Raw genomic sequence first — 19,981 nt, forward strand, 5'->3', positions numbered from 1 at the left:
GGAATTGCTCCTAGAAACCAAAGGACTTTAACCCCGATCTTGCCCGCTGGGTGAACAACCTGTACCATACCAGGTGTTCCCGGCTAGAGAGGCACCCAATTACAACTATCATCGCCCACACCGGCTGAGAATCATGGGGTTTTGGATTGGATTGGATTTAATAAATTTATAGGCCGCCCAATCCCGGAGGACTCCGGGCGTCTTACAGAAAATAAATTTTAAAAAGAAGAGTTAAAAACAAACAGAAGAAAACAGATTAAAAGAAAACACATCATGCACAGTTTACCACTCTCTCTAACCTATTAGCAATCCCAGATCCCTCTTCACTCTCCCCCCACCCTCTTTCTCATGCACTTCAAAGCAACAACCTTGTAAGGGAGGCCAGTAAGAGCCAGGAAATATTGGATCAAAATAAAGAAATGGTTAAGAGCCGAGGTGGCGCAGTGGTTAAATGCAGCACTGCAGGCCACTTCAGCTGACTGCAGTTCTGCAGTTCGGCTGTTCAAATCTCACCGGCTCAGGGTTGACTCAGCCTTCCATCCTTCCGAGGTGGGTAAAATGAGGACCCGGATTGTTGTTGGGGGCAATATGCTGACTCTGTAAACCGCTTAGAGAGGGCTGAAAGCCCTATGAAGCGGTATATAAGTCTAAACTGCTATTGCTAACTGCTATTAAGAGGAAATTGCAGGCAAAAAAATGGAGCCGAAATCGGAGCTCTTTTTGTTACGCATAAGAAGAGAAAACTCATGTAACAAAAATCCAATACATTATACTTCACATAATAACCGCGGCTAGAATTACATATTTGCTCAGAAAGGGAAATAGGATAACCCTCCGATGCGATGATTTTTTTTTTTAAAAAAAAAGGTGTTTGGTTGTGCAGAGATAAGACAGGTTAACCATGGAAACAGTGGGGAAATTCAAATTTTTTTTTACTATGGGTTCAGTGGGCGTGGCTTGGTGGGTACGGCAGGGGAAGGATACTGCAAAATCTCCATTCCCTCTCCACTCCATGGGAAGGATACTATAAAATCCCCATTCCCTCCCCACTCCAGGGGAAGGATACTGCAAAATCTCCATTCCCACCTCACTCCAGGGTAAGGATACTGCAAAATCTCCATTCCCTCTCCACTCCAGGGGAAGGATACTATAAAATCCCCATTCCCTCCCCACTCCAGGGGAAGGATACTATAAAATCTCCATTCCCTCTCCACTCCAGGGGAAGGATACTATAAAATCCCCATTCCCTCCCCACTCCAGGGGAAGGATACTGCAAAATCTCCATTCCCACCTCACTCCAGGGTAAGGATACTGCAAAATCTCCATTCCCTCTCCACTCCAGGGGAAGGATACTATAAAATCCCCATTCCCTCCCCACTCCAGGGGAAGGATACTGCAAAATCTCCATTCCCTCTCCACTCCATGGGAAGGATACTATAAAATCTCCATTCCCTCTCCACTCCAGGGGAAGGATACTATAAAATCCCCATTCCCTCCCCACTCCAGGGGAAGGATACTGCAAAATCTCCATTCCCACCTCACTCCAGGGGAAGGATACTGCAAAATCTCCATTCCCTCTCCCCTCCATGGGAAGGATACTATAAAATCTCCATTCCCTCCCCCCTCCAGGGGAAGGATACTGCAAAATCTCCATTCCCTCCCCACACCAGGGGAAGGATACTGCAAAATCTCCCTTCCCACCTCACTCCAGGGGAAGGATACTGCAAAATCTCCATTCCCACCCAACTCTGGGCCCAGCCAGAGGTGGCATTTGCCGGTTCTCCGAACTACTCAAAATCCCCACTACCGGTTCTCCAGAACCTGTCAGAACCGGCTGGATTTCACCCCTGCATGAAAACTAAAAGATAGGGAAGAAACAGAATATTATATGAATAGATTGATTGGCTAAAAAATAGATGCAAAGACCTTTACATAAAGATGATTCAAGAAGCTATATTAAAACGGAAAGGTATTGTATATTGCTGTAATGTAAAGCACAAAAAAAAGGAGTATGGATATCTATGAATAATTGTAGAATAGGTAGAATAAACGTGGTCTACAATTGGAAAGAAAGAACACTGAAATAGCCACTATGTAAATATGAGGGACAGATAGTGGAACGTTGCCAAACTGGAAATGTGATGTAAAAGATGAAATATATTCAATAAAAATATTTTTGGAGTTAACTGCCCTGCAGGATCCAATCTGAGTCGGTCCTCGATCCTCAGGGGTCCTTCCCTCTCCAAACCAAAACGTACGCGCCGCAATGGGCTCCCCAACAGGAACCCCAGAAAAACTCGGGAGAATAAACCTCTGGTCCCGCTGACCCGACTCAGATTGGAACCCTGCCACGTTGTTACGCCGGGACACGAGTTACTGTACTTATAGAGGCGCCGCGCAGAGGCTCCGATCCCCGGAGAGGCGAGTGGAAACTTGCAGGCGAAGGATCCAACTGCGCAACGCTGCCCGGAGGCGCGAATTGCGCTTTTACGCAAAGGCGCTGGAGAGGATCCCCTCTCGGCTTGGAGTGGGGCGGGGGGGAAGATGGAGAGAAGCAGCCCCTCCAATATCCCCAGCCTGGAGATGGCTTCGCTGGCTGGGGATGAGCGGCTCTGGAGTCCCCGTGCTGGCTGGGGATGAGCGGCTCTGGAGTCTCCGTGGTGGCTGGGGATGAGCGGCTCTGGAGTCTCCGTGGTGGCTGGGGATGAGCGGCTCTGGAGTCCCCGTGCTGGCTGGGGATGAGCGGCTCTGGAGTCTCCGTGGTGGCTGGGGATGAGCGGCTCTGGAGTCCCCGTGCTGGCTGGGGATGAGCGGCTCTGGAGCCCCACTGGAGGCTTTTGCGCAAAGAGAAGTCGCCTTGGCTCTTTGCGCGGAGCCCAAGGAGGTGGGTGGGCACGATCGGGGCTGGTGGGGGGGCTTCTTCCCTGCCAGGGAAGGGATTAGGGAAGGGAAGGCAGGTGCTCCGCTCACCTGGGCCAGCGCCGCCTCCTGCTTGGCGCTCAAGTCGCCGACGTGCCGCTCATGGTCGCCGCGCCAGCTGGCTTCTCGGTCCCCGGGCACCGGCGGCGGTGGCTTTCAGAGGCAGCGGGCGGGCAGGGCACTCCCTCGCCCATCCCGGGGAACGCCTCCCTCGCTCGGAGGGGAGGGGGCAAGAGGAGGAGGAGAGGAGGAGGAGCTTCAAGGGATGAGAAAGTACTATCTCCCATCAGGCGTCCTTGGTTTTGTGACCCATCTAGGTAACATCACCCGTGCCAGAAGGAGGACTGTGATGCAGGGTTTGCAGGGGAGAAAGAAAGAAAGAAAGAAAGAAAGAAAGAAAGAAAGAAAGAAAGAAAGAAAGAAAGAAAGAAAGAAAGAAAGAAAGAAAGAAGGAAGGAAGGAAGGAAGGAAGGAAGGAAAGAGGAAGGAAGGAAGGGAAGAAGGAAGGGAAGAAGGAAGGAAGAAAGAAAGAAAGAAAGAAAGAAAGAAAGAAAGAAAGAAAGAAGGAAGGAAGGAAAGAGGAAGGAAGGAAGGAAGGAAGGAAGGGAAGAAGGAAGGGAAGAAGAAAGAAAGAGGGAAGGAAGGAAGGAAGGAAGGAAAGAGGAAGGAAGGAAGGGAAGAAGGAAGGGAAGAAGAAAGAAAGAAAGAGAATGAAAGAAAGAAAGAAAGAAAGAAAGAGGGAAGGAAGGAAGGAAGGAAGGAAGGAAAGAGGAAGGAAGGAAGGGAAGAAGGAAGGGAAGAAGGAAGGGAAGAAGAAAGAAAGAAAGAATGAATGAAAGAAAGAAAGAAAGAAAGAGGGAAGGAAGGAAGGAAGGAAAGAGGAAGGAAGGAAGGAAGGGAAGAAGGAAGGGAAGAGAAGAAAGAAAGAAGAAAGAAAGAAAGAAAGAAAGGAAGGAAGGAAGGAAGGAAGGAAGGAAAGAGGAAGGAAGGAAGGAAGGGAAGAAGGAAGGGAAGAAGGAAGAAAAGAAAGAAAGAAAGAAAGAAAGAAAGAAAGAAAGAAAGAAAGAAAGAAAGAAAGAAAGAAAGAAGAAGGAAGGAAGGAAGGAAAGAGGAAGGAAGGAAGGAAGGAAGGGAAGAAGGAAGGGAAGAAGAAAGAAAGAAAGAGGGAAGGAAGGAAGGAAGGAAGGAAAGAGGAAGGAAGGGAAGGAAGGGAAGAAGGAAGGGAAGAAGAAAGAAAGAAAGAGAATGAAAGAAAGAAAGAAAGAAAGAGGGGGAAGGAAGGAAGGAAGGAAGGAAGGAAGGAAGGAAAGAGGAAGAAAGGAAGGGAAGAAGGAAGGGAAGAAGGAAGGGAAGAAGAAAGAAAGAAAGAATGAATGAAAGAAAGAAAGAAAGAAAGAGGGAAGGAAGGAAGGAAGGAAAGAGGAAGGAAGGAAGGAAGGAAGAAGGAAGGGAAGAAGAAAGAAAGAAAGAAAGAAAGAAGAACGAAAGAAAGAAAGAAAGAAAGAAAGAAAGATGGATGAAGCAAGCTTGGACTGCCTGCAGAGGTCACCGTTTGGCTGGTAGATCCTTGTGGATGATGTGAGTTGCAGCATTTACAATGTCTCAATGTAGATATTTACACATACATTAATTGCAAGGATTACAACAGACCACTTGTTCTTCTGTGGCCTCTTTCCTAAAGGGATCAAACTTGTATTTCTACCGTCTCTCTGTCCCTGGAGAGGCGTAATATCTCTTAATATCTCTTTTCATGTGCACTTCTGAGATCTTCAAATCGATTGTTGTTGGTCTTAGTTGCGAACTAACAACCCCATGAACTAATAATCCTCCAGGCGTTCCTGTCCTCTTACCATCCATTTAAGTCCATTGAAGGTCATGCTTCAGTGACTCCATCCAGCCACCTCCTTCTCTGCCATCCCCTTCTTCTTCTTTTGCCCTCCATCGTTCCCAGCATGAGGCTCTTCTCCAGGAAGTCCTTCCTCCTTCTCATCAGGTGGCCAAAGTCTTTGAGTTTCCTCTTCAGGATTTAGGACCTTCTAAAGAGCAGCCAGGGTTGATCTCCTCTAGGACTGACCGGTTGGATGGCCTTGCAGTCCAAGGGACTCAATGCAGGAGTCTTCTCCCGCACCAGAGCTCAAAGGCCTCCATTCTTTGGCTTCCTTCCTTCTCATCAGGTGGCCAAAGTCTTGGAGTTTCCTCTTCAGGATCTGGCCTTCTAAAGAGCAGTCAGGGTTGATCTCCTCTAGGACTGACCGGTTGGATGGCCTTGCAATCCAAGGGACTCAATGCAGGAGTCTTCTCCAGCACCAGAGCAAAAAGGCCTCCATTCTTTGGCTTCCTTCCTTCTCATCAGGTGACCAAAGTCTTTGAGTTTCCTCTTCAGGATCTGGCCTTCTAAAGAGCAGCCAAGGTTGATCTCCTCTAGGACTGACCAGTTGAGTGACCTTGCAATCCAAGGGACTCACAGGAGTCTTCTCCCGCACCAGAGCTCAAAGGCCTCCATTCTTTGGCTTCCTTCCTTCTCATTAGGTGGCCAAAGTCTTTGAGTTTTCTCTCCAGGATCTGGCCTTCTAAAGAGCAGTCAGGGTGGATCTCCTCTAGGACTGACCAGTTGGATGGCCTTGCAATCCAAGGGACTCAATGCAGGAGTCTTCTCCAGCACCAGAGCTTAAAGGCCTCCATTCTTTGGCGCTCAGCCTTCCTTATGGTCCAACCTTCACAGCCATCCATTGCAACTGGGAAAACCATAAGCCTTGACTGTATGCACTTTTGTTGGCAGGGTGATGTCTCTGCTTTTTAGGATGCTGTCTAGATTTCCCACCGCTTTTCCTCCCCAGGAGCAAGCCTCTTTTAATTCCTTGGCTGCGGTCCCCATCTGCCGTGATCTTGGAGCCCAGGAAAATAAAAACCGGTCACTACCTCCATTTCTTCCCCCATCTATTTGCCAGGGGTTGAGAGGGCCGGATGCCATGATCTTAGCTCCCTTGAGTTCCACGCCAGCTTTTGCAACTCTCCTCCATCACCTGCATCAGGAGGTTCTTTCGTTCCTCTTCATGTTCTGCCATTAGATCGAATCGATAGAGGAGGACTAAAATAAGCACCCCGTCCTCCCGATTAAAAATTAACTTTCCCAATGAAGATCCACCGCCTACAGATTGCACAAGTCGATATCATCTTTCCCAGAAACTCATGAAAGTCTCAGGCCCTAATTGGAGATTAGTTTGAGTACAGAATTTCAAAGCCCGGTTACATAAAACTCCGGGAAATAAAACAAACGAACGAGATCTGCATTAGGAGCAGGAGGATGGAAGGAGTTAAACTGAAGTCAGGCCAGGAGAAGGCTTCTCACAACCACAGGAGAATTGTGTGACTGTTGTGCTCTCTTTTAATATGTTGTATTGTTTCTATATTGGAATATTGTTTGTCTTTCCCCCTCCCCCTTTTTGAATTGTGAGCCGCCCTGAGTCCCCTCAGGGAAAAAGGGCGGCATACAAATAAAGGAAAATTCAAATAAAGGAAAATTCAAATTTTTCTCATTTCTCCAGGGGAAAAAATGACTAGAAGCAGCTGAGCCAAAAATTTACGTTGCTGAGTGAAACGTCGGTCAAGTGAGTTCGCCCCCCGTTTGACGATCTCTCTTGCCGCCGTTGGTAAGTGAATCACAGCAACTGTTAAAGAAGCCCAGCCGTTGTTAAAAGGGATTCTGGCGTGACCTATTGACTTGGTTCATCAGAAGGTTGGTTCATCAGAAGGTCGCAAAAGGGAATCACATAACCCCGGGACGCCGTCATAAATACGAGTCAATGGCCAAGCATCTCAATTTTGATCGCATGGCCGTGGGGATGCTACAGTGTTCGCGAGTGCTCCTTAATTCCTTCTCCTTGGTCCTTAAATCCTTTAACCTTCCCTTTTAATCATTTAAAAAAATATATTGGGATGTGCTGAGATGGATAGATTTGACCCTTAAAAGAAAAAGGAAGAAACCGGATATTTTTTTCAACATGGGATTTATTTTAGCAACGGTTAACCAATAGAAACAGAGGTTAGAAACTAAATAGAACTCAAAAAGGTAATGAAAATGGGCATTGAAGGTTTTGTTAAGATGGATAATCTAACTTTGCGATTAATACTGAGAACGTTTTATTAAGATCGCTTGTACGATTATGGTGGTTTCGCCTACTCAAAATTACTCAGGCTGGGGGGCCAAACTTTATACCCCTCAGACAGGGTTCGCAACTTGGGTGTCCTCCTGGACCCACAGCTGACCTTCGACCACCACCTGACGGCTGTGACCAGGGGGGCATTTGCCCAGGTTCGCCTGGTGCGCCAGTTGCGTCCCTACCTGAACCGGGAGGCCCTCACAACAGTCACTCGGGCCTTGTGACCTCTAGGCTGGAGTACTGCAACGTGCTCTACATGGGGCTGCCCTTGAAGAGCACCCGCCGACTTCAGCTAGTCCAGAATGTGGCCGCGCGAGTGATCGTGGGTGCACCTCGGTTCGCCCACATAACACCTATCCTCCACGAGCTGCGCTGGCTACCTGTTGATCTCCGGGTGCGCTTCAAGGTGCTACTTACCACCCATAAAGCCCTTCATGGTAGTGGATCTGCGTACTTGAGAGACCGCCTCCTGCCAATTACCTCCTTGCGACCTATTAGATCGCACAGATTAGGCCTCCTCCGAGTTCCATCCGCCAGTCAGTGTCGACTGGCAACTACACGGAGGAGAGCCTTTTCAGTAGTAGCTCCGACCCTTTGGAACGATCTCCCCGTGGAGATTCGTACCCTCACCACCGTCCAGACCTTCCGCACAGCCCTTAAGACCTGGCTATCCCGTCAGGCCTGGGGATAAAGATCGTAATCCGTCCCCACCCGAATGATGAATGTTGTGTATTATTTTTACTTATGTATTGTTTTATGTTTTACTGTCTTGTACTCCCCTCCCTATATATTGTAAGCCGCCCTGAGTCCCCTCAGGGAAAAGGGCGGCCTATAAATAATAAAACTAAACTAAACTAAACTAAACTAATTGTACCCAGACAACACGCTGTTTGGATAGACATGGAATTTAAAAAAAAAATGTTTTTAAAAGAAAAATGTAGTAATAAAACACATATTTAAAAAAAAAAAACCTTCCCTTCCACCCCCCTTTTGCCAAATTGCAAAAAAGAGATTATCTCTTTTGCAACAGCCCCACGGGCCACAGAACAGGATGGCAATTGGACATCCTACACACATCGAGCGAATTTCCATCTGCATTTCTCGTCCTACCGGTTCTGCTGAAATCCGGAAAGGTTCCAAATCTAAAAAGCCTTCCCCCCCACTCTTTAATTTAAAAAAAAAGTGTGTGTGTGTGTGTGTGTGTGTGTGTTGTGCAACCGCTCCAGGCTAATCCATTTATGCGCCTTCCGTAAGTATCAGGCCAGGCGATTTAACAATACCCAGTTGTTCATCGGTAGGGTACCACCGCCGTGGCTGGCATGGTGTGATATTGAGAGGGTGACAATAAAAACAAAACACAGATTGGGTGAAGAGATGTGCGTCTAGTTGATGAGAGAAATGTCCTTTTGGGTTCGGCTCCAAGTGGGGAAAAAGACACTGGAGACATGGAGGCTGCTTGGAAAGATGGTTTTAGATGGTGGACAGACCACGTGGCTTGAGCCCTGAACGGAAAAGGTGACCACATGCTTCGATGTTGGTGGAGAAGAAGAGAAGGGAGGACTGAGATGCTGAGTCCCTGGTTTTATCCCCTCTCTGGCCTTTGATCTTGAGCTTGTATTCTGATTGGTTGTCAGACTCCCATGGGGCCATGCAGGGACAACTCTCTAGGCTACTCTAGGTTTTGAATCCAGGTTTGGTTGAGTTCTCAGATGCCATGTGGTCAGTTGAGTAAAGGGCCAATATTATCATGCTTTAATCCCATCACTCTGGAGTTGAAGTGGAGAAGTCTTTGCTATGTAAAGGGACTAGCTTGGCCTTCTTAATGGCCCATTGACAAAAGTGGGGCTGGGCAGGAAACTACAGGCAGCTATTCTGTCTTTTAAAACATGTTTCTTTCTTTTCACATCCAGAGAAATATTCTGCCTTTTCAATATTTCCTAGGATATTTCATTTTTCTGGCAGAGGGCTGGGTGATAACTTCCTACATAGCCAAGGCGATGGTTTTTCCCAGTTGCCATGGATGACTGTGAAAGTTGGATCATAAGGGAGGCTAGCACCAAAGAATGGAGGCCTTTGAACTCTGGTGCTGGAGGAGACTCCTGCATTGAGTTCCTTGGCCTGCAAGGCCATCCAACCGGTCAGTCCTAGAGATCAACCCTGACTGCTCTTTAGAAGGCCGGATCCAGAAGAGGAAACTCAAAAGACTTTGGCCACCTGATGAGAAGGAAGGAAGCCAAAGAATGGAGGCCTTTGAACTCTGGTGCTGGAGAAGACTCCTGTGAGTCCCTTGGACTGCAAGGCCATCCAACCGGTCAGTCCTAGAGGAGATCAACCCTGGCTGCTCTTTAGAAGGCCGGATCCTAAAGAGGAAACTCAAAGACTTTGGCCACCTGATGAGAAGGAGGAAGGACTCCCTGGAGAAGAGCCTAATGCTGGGAACGATGGAGGGCAAAAGAAGAAGAAGGGGACGGCAGAGAAGGAGGTAGCTCGATGGAGTCACCGAAGCAGTGGCGTGAGCTTCAATGGACTCCAGAGGATGGGAGAGGACAGGAAGGCCTGGAGGAACGTTGTCCATGGGGTCACAATGGGTGGGACATGACATCACAACTAACAACAACAAAATCTTCCAGCTATTCGTTCAGCGGCAAGCCACCGACTTCAGCCCCAAATGCCTCCCCTTTCATTTAGCATCGTGACCCGATAATAAGTGGAGCCTCGGTGAAAATTCATAGATGCCTGAGCAGAAATATTCAGCGCTGGCTTCTCTGCGGAGAGACATGCGAAGTTGAAAACCGGTGTAAAAAATAATTCCTCCATTATTTGCAACATTCGACGGACATCTAAGGGCAGGCAGAGAAACATATATCCCCCCACACATATTTCCTAATCAGCTTTTTCCCCCCCTTGCTTTGTTTATCTTTCTCTCTTTTCATCATGATCCTGGAGTCCTTTGCTATCAGATTTCACTGCCAGTACTCAAGAAGAGGAGAGTGGGAGGATTTGTTTGCTAAATTCCTGAAAATGCCATCCCCCATTTTTGCAAGCCTCCCGACCTGTGGGTTTCATAACCTCGCCTACCTTTTAAGATCGGTGGACTTCGACTCCCAGAATTCTCCAGCCCGCTTAAACTGACATTCTAGAATGGTGTTTTGCAACCTCAGCGACTATCCAGTTTCCCCACAAACATTCATCGTTATGTTTCACAACACTAAAGGTAAAGGTTCCCCTCGCACATACGTGCTGGTCGCTCCCGGCTCTAGGGGGCGTTGCTCATCTCCGTTTCAAAGCCGAAGAGCCAGCGCTGTCCGAAGACGTCTCCGTGGTCATGTGGCCGGCATGACTCAACGCCGAAGGCGCACGGAACGCTGTTCCCTTCCCACCAAAGGGGGTCCCTATTTTTCTACCCGTTTTCGAACTGCTAGATTGGCATAAGCTGGGACAAGTCATGGGAGCTCACTCTATTGGCACTCGGGATTTGATTTCTGATCGACAAGCTCAGCGTCTTAGCCCCTGAGCCACCGCATCCCTGATGTACATGATACATGATATACAATGACAATAAAGGCTGCTATTATTATTATACAATTGTATCACAGCGGCCAGTTGTTTCACCAGATTTGGCATTGGTTACTAGTCGGGCCCCACCCAGGGGCCTAGGACGTCGTAACGTATTTTCGTAATATGCGTGCAGATCCAAGCAGTGCGGCTTTTTGCATTTGACTGATGGTGATTTTGTCAATTTTCAACTTTTAAATGTAATTCCAGTGCTTTTGGAATAGCACCCAGTGTGCCGATTACCACTGGAATTACCACTGCTGGTTTGTGCCATAGTCGTTGAATTTCGATTTTTAAGTCCTGGTATCTTGCGATTTTTTCATGTTCCTTCTCGGCGACCCTGCTATCACCTGGTATTGCGATGTCTATGATTGTGACCTTATTTTTCTCAACCAGTGTGATGTCTGGTGTATTATGCGCCAGTATTTTCTCCATTTGATGATGATGATGATGATGATGATGATGATGATGATTATTATTATTATTATTATTATTATTATTAAGTATCGTAAAAGGGACAAAACTCCCTTCACCAGTGTCTCTCTGGACAATATAGATTTTGGATTCCGTTACAGTTGTAAGTCAAGAGCTAAAATACAATACAATACAGTAGCAGAGTTGGAAGGGACCTTGGAAGTCTTCTAGTCCAACCCCTTGCCTAGGCAGGAAACCCTAGACCATTTCAGACAAATGGCTATCCAACCTCTTCTTAAAGACTTCCAGTGTTGGGGCATTCGCAACTTCTAGAGGCAGGGAGTTCCACTGATAATTGTTCTAACTGTCAGGAAATTTCTCCTCAATTCTAAGTTGCTTCTCTCCTTGATTAGTTTCCACCCATTGCTTCTTGTCCTGCCCTCAGGTGCCTTGGAGAGTAGTTTGACTGCCTCTTCTTTGGGGCAACCCCTGAGATATCGGAAGACTGCTATCATGTCTCCCCTAGTCCTTCTTTTCATTAAACTAGACTATCCGAATCATCCCTGGGTGGCACCCGGTGTATTGATATTCTACATGCTTCGTTACAATAGATTATTACCCAACTCACAAGGTCTGTTCCTCACTCAGTCCCCTCCCCCCCTGTTACGCGGCGTTAGGGATTCGAACCGCCGCCACTGCCGACCTTTCCGATCGACAAGCTGAGCGTCTTTAGTCCCTGAGCCACCCTTTCTTTGCCTAGAAAAGAGAGAAGCCTTCAGAAAATCTTGGCAGACAGAAATCTGCAGCCGGTGAGATCTCTGGAAGCCTCCCATCCTGGCCAAAAGGACTCATCCACTCCTACTGCAATTCATGTGCTGATTGGGCAAAGAACAGGCAGTCGAGAACACCAGGTATGAAAAGAGAAACCACTGTTTCTTCATCATCTTCGCTCGTGGACGGCTCGGTTGTGAGAAAAGGGGAAAGTTTCGTAATCTGGGCGTTGAACAAAGGCTCTACATGCAGATAGGCAAGAGGGCTGTCTTTTCTTCTTTCTCTTATTGTTTCTTTTGCAAGCTGACTTACCTGGCCTTGGCAACGGGCAATGGTTTTAATCCTCAAATGTCCTCAATATCCTTTAATCCTCCAAGAACGGTTGCAGGAACTGGGCATGGCTGGTCTAGTGAAGAGGAGGACCAGGGGAGACAGGAGAGCATCTTCCAATATTTGAGGGGCTGTCCCAGAGAGGAAGGGGGTCCAGCTATTCTCCAAAGCACCCAAAGGCCAGACAAGGAGCAATGGATGGAAACTGACCAAGGAGAGATTCAACCTGGAAATAAGGAGGAATTTTTTGGACAGGGAGAGCAATCAACTCATGGAACAGAAGTTGCCTCCAGAAGTTGTGGGAGCTTCATCCCTGGAGGCTTTCAAGAAGAGACGATTAATGAATTGGAAACTAGAAATAAGTGTAAATATAATGAAAGATGAAGAATATTTATTATATATAATAGTATATAAGATGTTACAAAACGTAAAAAATAGCTAGAATGATAACTATATAATGTGTACATAATAGCATATATCGGCGATGGCGAACCTTTTTCTTATGGCATGCCAAAATTGGGCCCACACCAATTTAATCCTCCCTCCCCACCTGCGCATGTGTATACGACCCCTCCCCAGGCTCTGGAGAAAACGGCCTCCTCAGCCCTCCAGAAGGGCAAAAATCATCTGGCTGGCACACGCCTCCCTGTCCTCTCCCATCCTCTGGAGTCCATTGAAACTCACGCCGGCTGCTTTGGTGACTCCATCCAGCCACCTCCTTCTCTGCCGTCCCCTTCTTCTTCTTTTGCCCTCCATCGTTCCCAGCATGAGGCTCTTCTCCAGGGATTCCTTCTTCCTTCTCCTTAGGTGGCCAAAGCATTTGAGTTTCCTCTTCAGGACCTGGCCTTCTAAAGAGCAGTCAGGGTTGATCTCCTCTAGGACTGACCAGTTGGATGGCCTTGCAGTCCAAGGGAATCAATGCAGGAGTCTTCTCCAGCACCAGAGTTCAAAGGCCTCCATTCTTTGGCTTCCTTCCTTCTCATTAGGTGGCCAAAGTCTTTGAGTTTCCTCTTCAGGATCTGGCCTTCTAAAGAAGCAGCCAGGGTTGATCTCCTCTAGGACTGACCGGTTGGATGGCCTTGCAGTCCAAGGGACTCAATGCAGGAGTCTTCATCTCCAGCACCAGAGTTCAAAGGTCTCCATTCTTTGGCTTCCTTCCTTCTCATCAGGTGGCCAAAGTCTTTGAGTTTCCTCTTCAGGATCTGTCCTTCTAAAGAGCAGCCAGGGTTGATCTCCCTCTAGGACTGACTGGTTGGATGGCCTTGCAGTCCAAGGGACTCAATGCAGGAGTCTTCTCCAGCACCAGAGCTCAAAGGCCTCCATTCTTTGGCTTCCTTCCTTCTCATTAGGTGGACAAAGTCTTTGAGTTTCCTCTTCAGGATCTGGCCTTCTAAAGAGCAGCCAGGGTTGATCTCCTCTAGGACTGACCGGTTGGATGGCCTTGCAGTCCCAAGGGACTCAATGCAGGAGTGTCCTTCAGCACCAGAGTTCAAAGGCCTCCATTCTTTGGCTTCCTTCCTTCTCATTAGGTGGACAAAGTCTTTGAGTTTCCTCTTCAGGGATCTGGCCTTCTAAAGAGCAGCCAGGGTGGATCTCCTCTAGGACTGACCGGTTGGATGGCCTTGCAGTCCAAGGGACTCACCTTGGAGTCTTCTCCAGCACCAGAGTTCAAAGGCCTCCATTCTTTGGCTTTCTTCCTTCTCATCAGGTGGCCAAAGTCTTTGAGTTTCCTCTTCAGGATCTGGCCTTCTAAAGAGCAGTCAGGGTGGATCTCCTCTAGGACTGACCGCTTGGATAGCCTTGCAGTCCCAAGGGACTCACCTTGGAGTCTTCTCCAGCACCAGAGTTCAAAGGCCTCCATTCTTTGGCGCTCAGCCTTCCTTATGGTCCAACCTTCACAGCCATCCATTGCAACTGGGAAAACCAGAGCCTTGACTAGACACACTTTTGATGGCAGGGTGAGGTCTCTGCTTTTTAGGATGCCATCGAGATTGGCCATCGCTTTCCTCTCTAGGGAGATTACAAGGCACTTAAGGGAAGAAACCTGATATCACTTTCTGAAAGTGAGTTTCAAAACATGGTAAGCAGATCAGGCGTTATTGAGAATGATCAAATCCCTGGAATTTCCACACACCTGTTCCTCTAGAGCCAAGGTGGCGCAGTGGTTAAATGCAGCACTGCAGGCTACTGTTAGATCAGCAGGTCAGCGGTTCAAATCTCACCGGCTCAGGGTTGACTCAGCCTTCCATCCTTCCGAGGTGGGTAAAATGAGGACCCAGATTGTTGGGGGCAATATGCTGACTCTCTGTAAACCGCTTAGAGAGGCCTGAAAGGCCTATGAAGCGGTATATAAGTCTACTGCTATTGCTATTGCTATTGCTCTTATCTGATAACTTGATTTATCAGTCCATCTTTTAGGGACTGAGTGAGGAGCAGATCTTGTGTGTTGGGTAATCATCTATTGTAACGAAGCCTGCAGAATATCAATACACCAGGTTCCACCCAGAGATGATCTGGGTAGTCCTTGACTTACAACCGTAACCCAAAATCTATGTTGTAAAGTGAGACGCTGATGGGAGTTTTCTCCCGCTTTACGACACATAACAATAACAATGATAATCCCAGTAAGGGTATGGCTAGCTGATGAGAGCTAACTAGCTTGAAATAGTTCTATACTAGTCTCCCTTTATTTATTTATCAGCACAAATACAACACACACACACACACACATATATATGAATTGAAATACTTAACCACTATATGGATTAATAATTAATAATGGAAAATTATTGTTGGAACCCTGGATAATTGGTGATATTATGGTCAATTGAAAATATGAATGTATATTATAAATTAATGGGAATTCTTTGTTCTACTCTTCACTTTTCCTCCTTAAAGAAAGGTGATACTATAATACTTTAAAGACTTATTGTTATTTGATAGATAATTATGAATTTAAAGAAACAAGGATTGTTACAAATGAAAGAATATTAATGGTAAATTGAACGCAAAATGCTCAATGACAGCAAAATATCCAGTTATGTTTAATGTAAACCAGGGATGTTAATCTTAAATTTAAGAATTGATACACAAAAACTTATATCCAAATGACATGCTTGATGAAATGGAGGAAAGTTGTTCTTTGTTCTTCTCTTGCTTTGTTTTGTATGTGTTGTTTTGTTTAAAAAGAACATCTATCTATCTATCTATCTATCTATCTATCTATCTATCTATCTATCTATCTATCTATACATACATACATACATACATACATACATACATACATACATACATACATACATACGGGCTGTGGGAAGTCGGGGGGGTGTTGGGAGGGGGGTGTTGGGGGGGAGGGTGGGGGGAGGGAGGGATATATACTATGTGTTAGATTTTAATGTAATGCGATTTCACATGTATACTGTTTCTCTTTAATTTCTCCGTACAAATAGGACAAGCTGAATACATTGACATATAGTAGAAATACACCAAGGGGAGGAGGAGTGGGATAGAAGAAAGAGGGGTAGAGAGGGCGGGAGAGAGGATGGGAGGGAGGATGAGAAGGAAGGGAGGGAGTGGATCGGGAGAGAGGAGTGGTAGAGCGGGAGGGGAAGTAGGGTAGAGGGGAATGATGGAGGGAAGATAGAAAGTTGGAGGGGGGCGGAAGAAAGAGGTGTATGGAAAGTGGAAGAGGTATATTGGGTTTCTATTTTTTGGGGTATTGTTGACAAGAGGAATTGCTGTGATTATTGTTTAATGTTGTATGGCTCCGGCTATGCACAGTATACATGTGAGTGTATGAAAATGAAAAAATGGAAAATAAAAACCTTTTCAATAAAAAAAGAATATCTATCTATCTATCATCTATCTATCTATCTATCTATCTATCTATCTATCTATCTATCTATCTATCTATCTATCTATCTATCTATCTATCTATCTGTCTATCTATCATCTATCTATCTATCTAATCTATCTATCTATCTATCTATCTATCTATCTATCTATCTATCTATCTATCTATCTATCTATCTATCTATCTAATCTATCTATCTATCTATCTATCTATCTATCTATCTATCTATCTATCTATCTACCTACCTACCTACCTACCTACCTACCTACCTACCTACCTACCTACCTACCTACCTACACATACATACATACATACATACATACATATTAAAAAAGGAAGTCCAGTTGTCTCTTGAAAAACAACAACTGAGAACACAGTCAAATGTCTCCAAGTGGCCTCAACATTCAACAACTCTCTCAAAGGACGCAAAGGACCAGCTGTCTACAAGGAGTATAAATCTTTCCATTCCCCACCATCCAGTCAGAACCGAGGAAGCTTCTCGGAGGAGAAGCGAAACGTCTTCGAAGAAAAAAAAATCCAGTTGCCTCTCGAAGACAAAGCCCCCTTCGGGACAACCAGGACCTGGAGGACTTGAGAATCTCCAATCGACATCTGGAATCAATGCACACCTGGAAGGAGAACCGTGGTTTATTTCAACATCTGTTTTCCAACTTGCGTGGGGATTATTATTATTTTTTTTAGAACGAAAAGCAGACCGCGAATAAGGATAAACAAACAGAGCAAGCCCCAGCTCCCGGCGGTTAATAATACAAGTATCACCCTAATTTGTTTTTATCATCTTCGCAGGGCTTGTAATCCTGATCTTGTTGTTCCTGGCAAGCGGCTGTTAACAATTACCGCCATAATCTCCCATTACCATTGAGAGGGAACTCCTAGGTTCTAACAGAGGCCTCTGGGGTGGGGTGATGTGTAAATGTTTAGCAATGAGATCCATGCCCCGGGGAAGACTCCGCCCGATCGATCCCAGCTACCTGCTTCCCAGTTTCAGTGTCTCAAAAATCAATCTTGTCTATTGCACATGAAAAATAGATGGCTCAAGAGCTGAATCGAACTTCATGCACGAGATTCCTGGCACTGCTTAAGAATGTTTGCTGCAGAGAGATTAAAGTTTTATTAAAAATAAATAAGCAACTGCTTTTTCTCTTTCGTTCTCACCCTTCTTAAAATTCCAACCTGAGGGATTAATTACGCTGCTCGGATTTCTGTTTACAGCTCAAAATGGGAGCTGCACAACACAACGGCTAAATATCGGGGACGAAATTGGGATATTCAAAGAAACGAGGGCTGTCATGAAACTTGGGAGTATGGCGACAAAGGATAAATGAAGAGCAGACATTAGATTTTAAAAGGGAACGGTCAAAGCAAATAATTATAATGAAATACAGGGGGATTTTATAAAATCAGTGTTGGTGGAAGGCCAAAAGGAATAAAGCTACTCAAGAATATATGTTGTTTTGCAGGGGATAAGGGCACCATTGGAATATATTGTATATTCTTTTGGTTGTTATAGACTCAACCACGAAATAGTGGCATGCGAAATCATGTCGCCCGGCACTTGTGGCCTTGCCGGTGTGTCTTTTGGGTTTCTGGCACGCTTGTGAACACGATGATCAGGTGTCTTTCGTGCAGCGGCAGTGCCAAAAACTGGTATGCACACAGCTGATTGTTGAGTGTGCCTGTGTCCAGAACCCGGAAGTTTGGCTTTTCCGGAGCGTGATCCCATCGCGTGGGCAGCGGTGCTGAAAAGTGGTCTCTGCCTGTGCGCTGGCCAGCTGATTGTTGGCCACGCATACATGCTAGAATCTGAAAATGCAGCTTTTCTGGAGCACAGCCCCGATAAGCGCATGTGTGCACAAGACATTTTGGTGCGACAATTGTTTGTCAAACAATGTTTGTCATCACTGTGCACCTGTAATATGTGGGTTTTCCCCCCTTTTTTTGTATTCAGATATATACGTGTTAGGAATATAATCTAACGGTTGGGTTGGCAATATATAAATCATGTAACAATGCTATACTTGTTTCTTTAAATCATGCTGTCAAATGTGATTGGTTGCTGTTTCCTCAATCGGCCATAAGAGGGAGCCAGAATGACTGTTAGCTCTCTCTCTGTTCGTTAGATGCTGGGTTGATCTGATCGGAGTGTTTTGGATGCTGGCTGTTAGAAAGTGCGGTGAGCTATTGTAAGTTTTGCAACTGCTAGCAAACTTTGAGTACCAAACTGATTATATGATACTGGACTATGTTATTTTGATTATCCCTTAACTGAAAGACATTGATGACTGTCTTATCCGTGTCTGACTTGGACTGTTTGATGAATTGAATTGAATTGAATTTTATTATTTGTATGCCGTTCTTCTCCGGGAAGGACTCAGGGCGGCGAACAATTCAAAAAGGGAAAAGGGGGAACATAAAACAGAATACAGATAATTAAAATAAGCAAGAATCACGCAACCATACAAGTCGAGAGGGGAGGGAACTCATCAACCCCAGGCCTGCTGGCAAAGCCAGGTTTTGACAGCTTTTCGGAAGGCCTGGAGAGAGGTGAGGGTCCGAATCCCTGCGGGGAGTTCGTTCCAGAGGGCCGGAGCGGCCACAGAGAAGGCCCTCCCCCGGGTAGTAGCCAGGTGGCATTGGCTAGCAGACGGAACCCGGAGGACGCTGACCCTGTGTGATCTAATGAGTCTTTGGGAGGTAATTGGCAGCAGGCGGTCTCTCAAGTACCCAGATCCAATACCATGATGGACTCTGATACCTCTATTTCCACGAAAGTAAAAGCCGATTTAAACTGCAGTGTCTCTGTATGCTGGTTTGTGTGTTCTCCAACACAACTCTCACAACGCTTCTCAGAATGCACTCGCTCTCCCAATGGGGATCTTACTTAACAATACGCAGTTTGTATTGTTTGTCTTTAAAAAAATATATTTTTTTTTAAAAAGGCAAAGGGAGCTGCAAACCAGGTTGAGTGCCCACCTTCTCCCCCTCCCTTCATGTTGCTAGGACAACACACACAGGGAGTCCTCGACTTACGACCACAATTGGGGCCAAAACTGGTGTTGCTAACGCGAAACGTTTGTTCGGCGAATCTTGCCCCATCGTAGGACCTTTCGTGCCGCCGTCCTTAAATGAATCCCTGCAGTGTGTTGAGTTAGCAATGCGGGCTGTTCAGTGAATCTGGCTTCCCCCGTTGGCTCTGCTTGTGAGACGGTCGCCGAAGGGGACCACACACACTCGGGACATTGTGACCGTCATAAATATGAGTCAGTTTCTGGGTGTCAGATTTTGGTCACCCGACCATGGGAATGCAGCAAGTGTGAAAAGTGGTGCTTAGTCCCTTTTTTCCAGCGCTGTTCTAACTCCGGTCACTAAATGAACCGTCGTAAAGTCGAGGACCATATGTATTTGCTTCCTAATATCTAAAAGAAAGTGAGATCGTGTGAAAGAGGAAAAGTACTGGACAGTCACTTGTTTGAAATGGCATGGGGTCTCCTGCTTGAGCAGGGGGTTGGGCTAGATGACCTCCAAGGTCCCTTCCAGCTCTGACGGATTGATTTGAGCCAGGCATGGCTGGGCCGACCAGCTGGCTTTGTTTTCAGCCACAATAATGTCCCCTACCAGCCACCGTAGAACAGTCAGCACTTCCTCCTGCAATCCCAGCTGTGATCTCTAGAGGGCGTCTACAGCCCACCAGCTAGCTCTCCTCTAACTGAAGCCTTCTGGGAGTTGAAGTCCACGCAGTTTTTAAAGCTGCAGGAATCGATGCTCTGTGGAAGCGAGGCCAGATGTGAAGGGTCACATCTGGGGGGCAGCAGCTGGCTTCGCTTCCCGAATTGTACAATGATCAGATTTTCTGTGTCTGCAATAGAGCGACCTCTCTAAAACATTGCATAAAATTAGGTGGTTTAGCGAAGGATTATATTTCTGCAACAAGCCATGATTTATCTATAGATAGTCCTCA

General features: G+C 46.3%; 1 protein-coding gene across 2 annotated transcripts in view; it reads right to left on the reverse strand.

Annotated features, from left to right (window-relative positions):
- The window catches only part of SEC14L2 (SEC14 like lipid binding 2), a 30,190-nt gene extending 27,062 nt beyond the window's left edge, over window positions 1-3,128 (reverse strand). For both annotated transcript variants that reach the window (XM_087705568.1, XM_087705567.1), the window contains exon 1: window positions 2,971-3,128. The gene's annotated coding sequence lies outside the window, so the exon portion shown is untranslated. The remainder of the gene's footprint in view (window positions 1-2,970) is intronic.
- Between the last annotated feature and the right edge of the window lie 16,853 nt (window positions 3,129-19,981).

This window comes from Thamnophis sirtalis, unplaced genomic scaffold (genome assembly GCF_051295495.1).
Source record: "Thamnophis sirtalis isolate CommonGarterSnake01/CBP01778 unplaced genomic scaffold, rThaSir2_p1.2 scaffold_2, whole genome shotgun sequence".
Classification (NCBI taxonomy): Eukaryota; Metazoa; Chordata; class Lepidosauria; order Squamata; family Natricidae; genus Thamnophis; species Thamnophis sirtalis.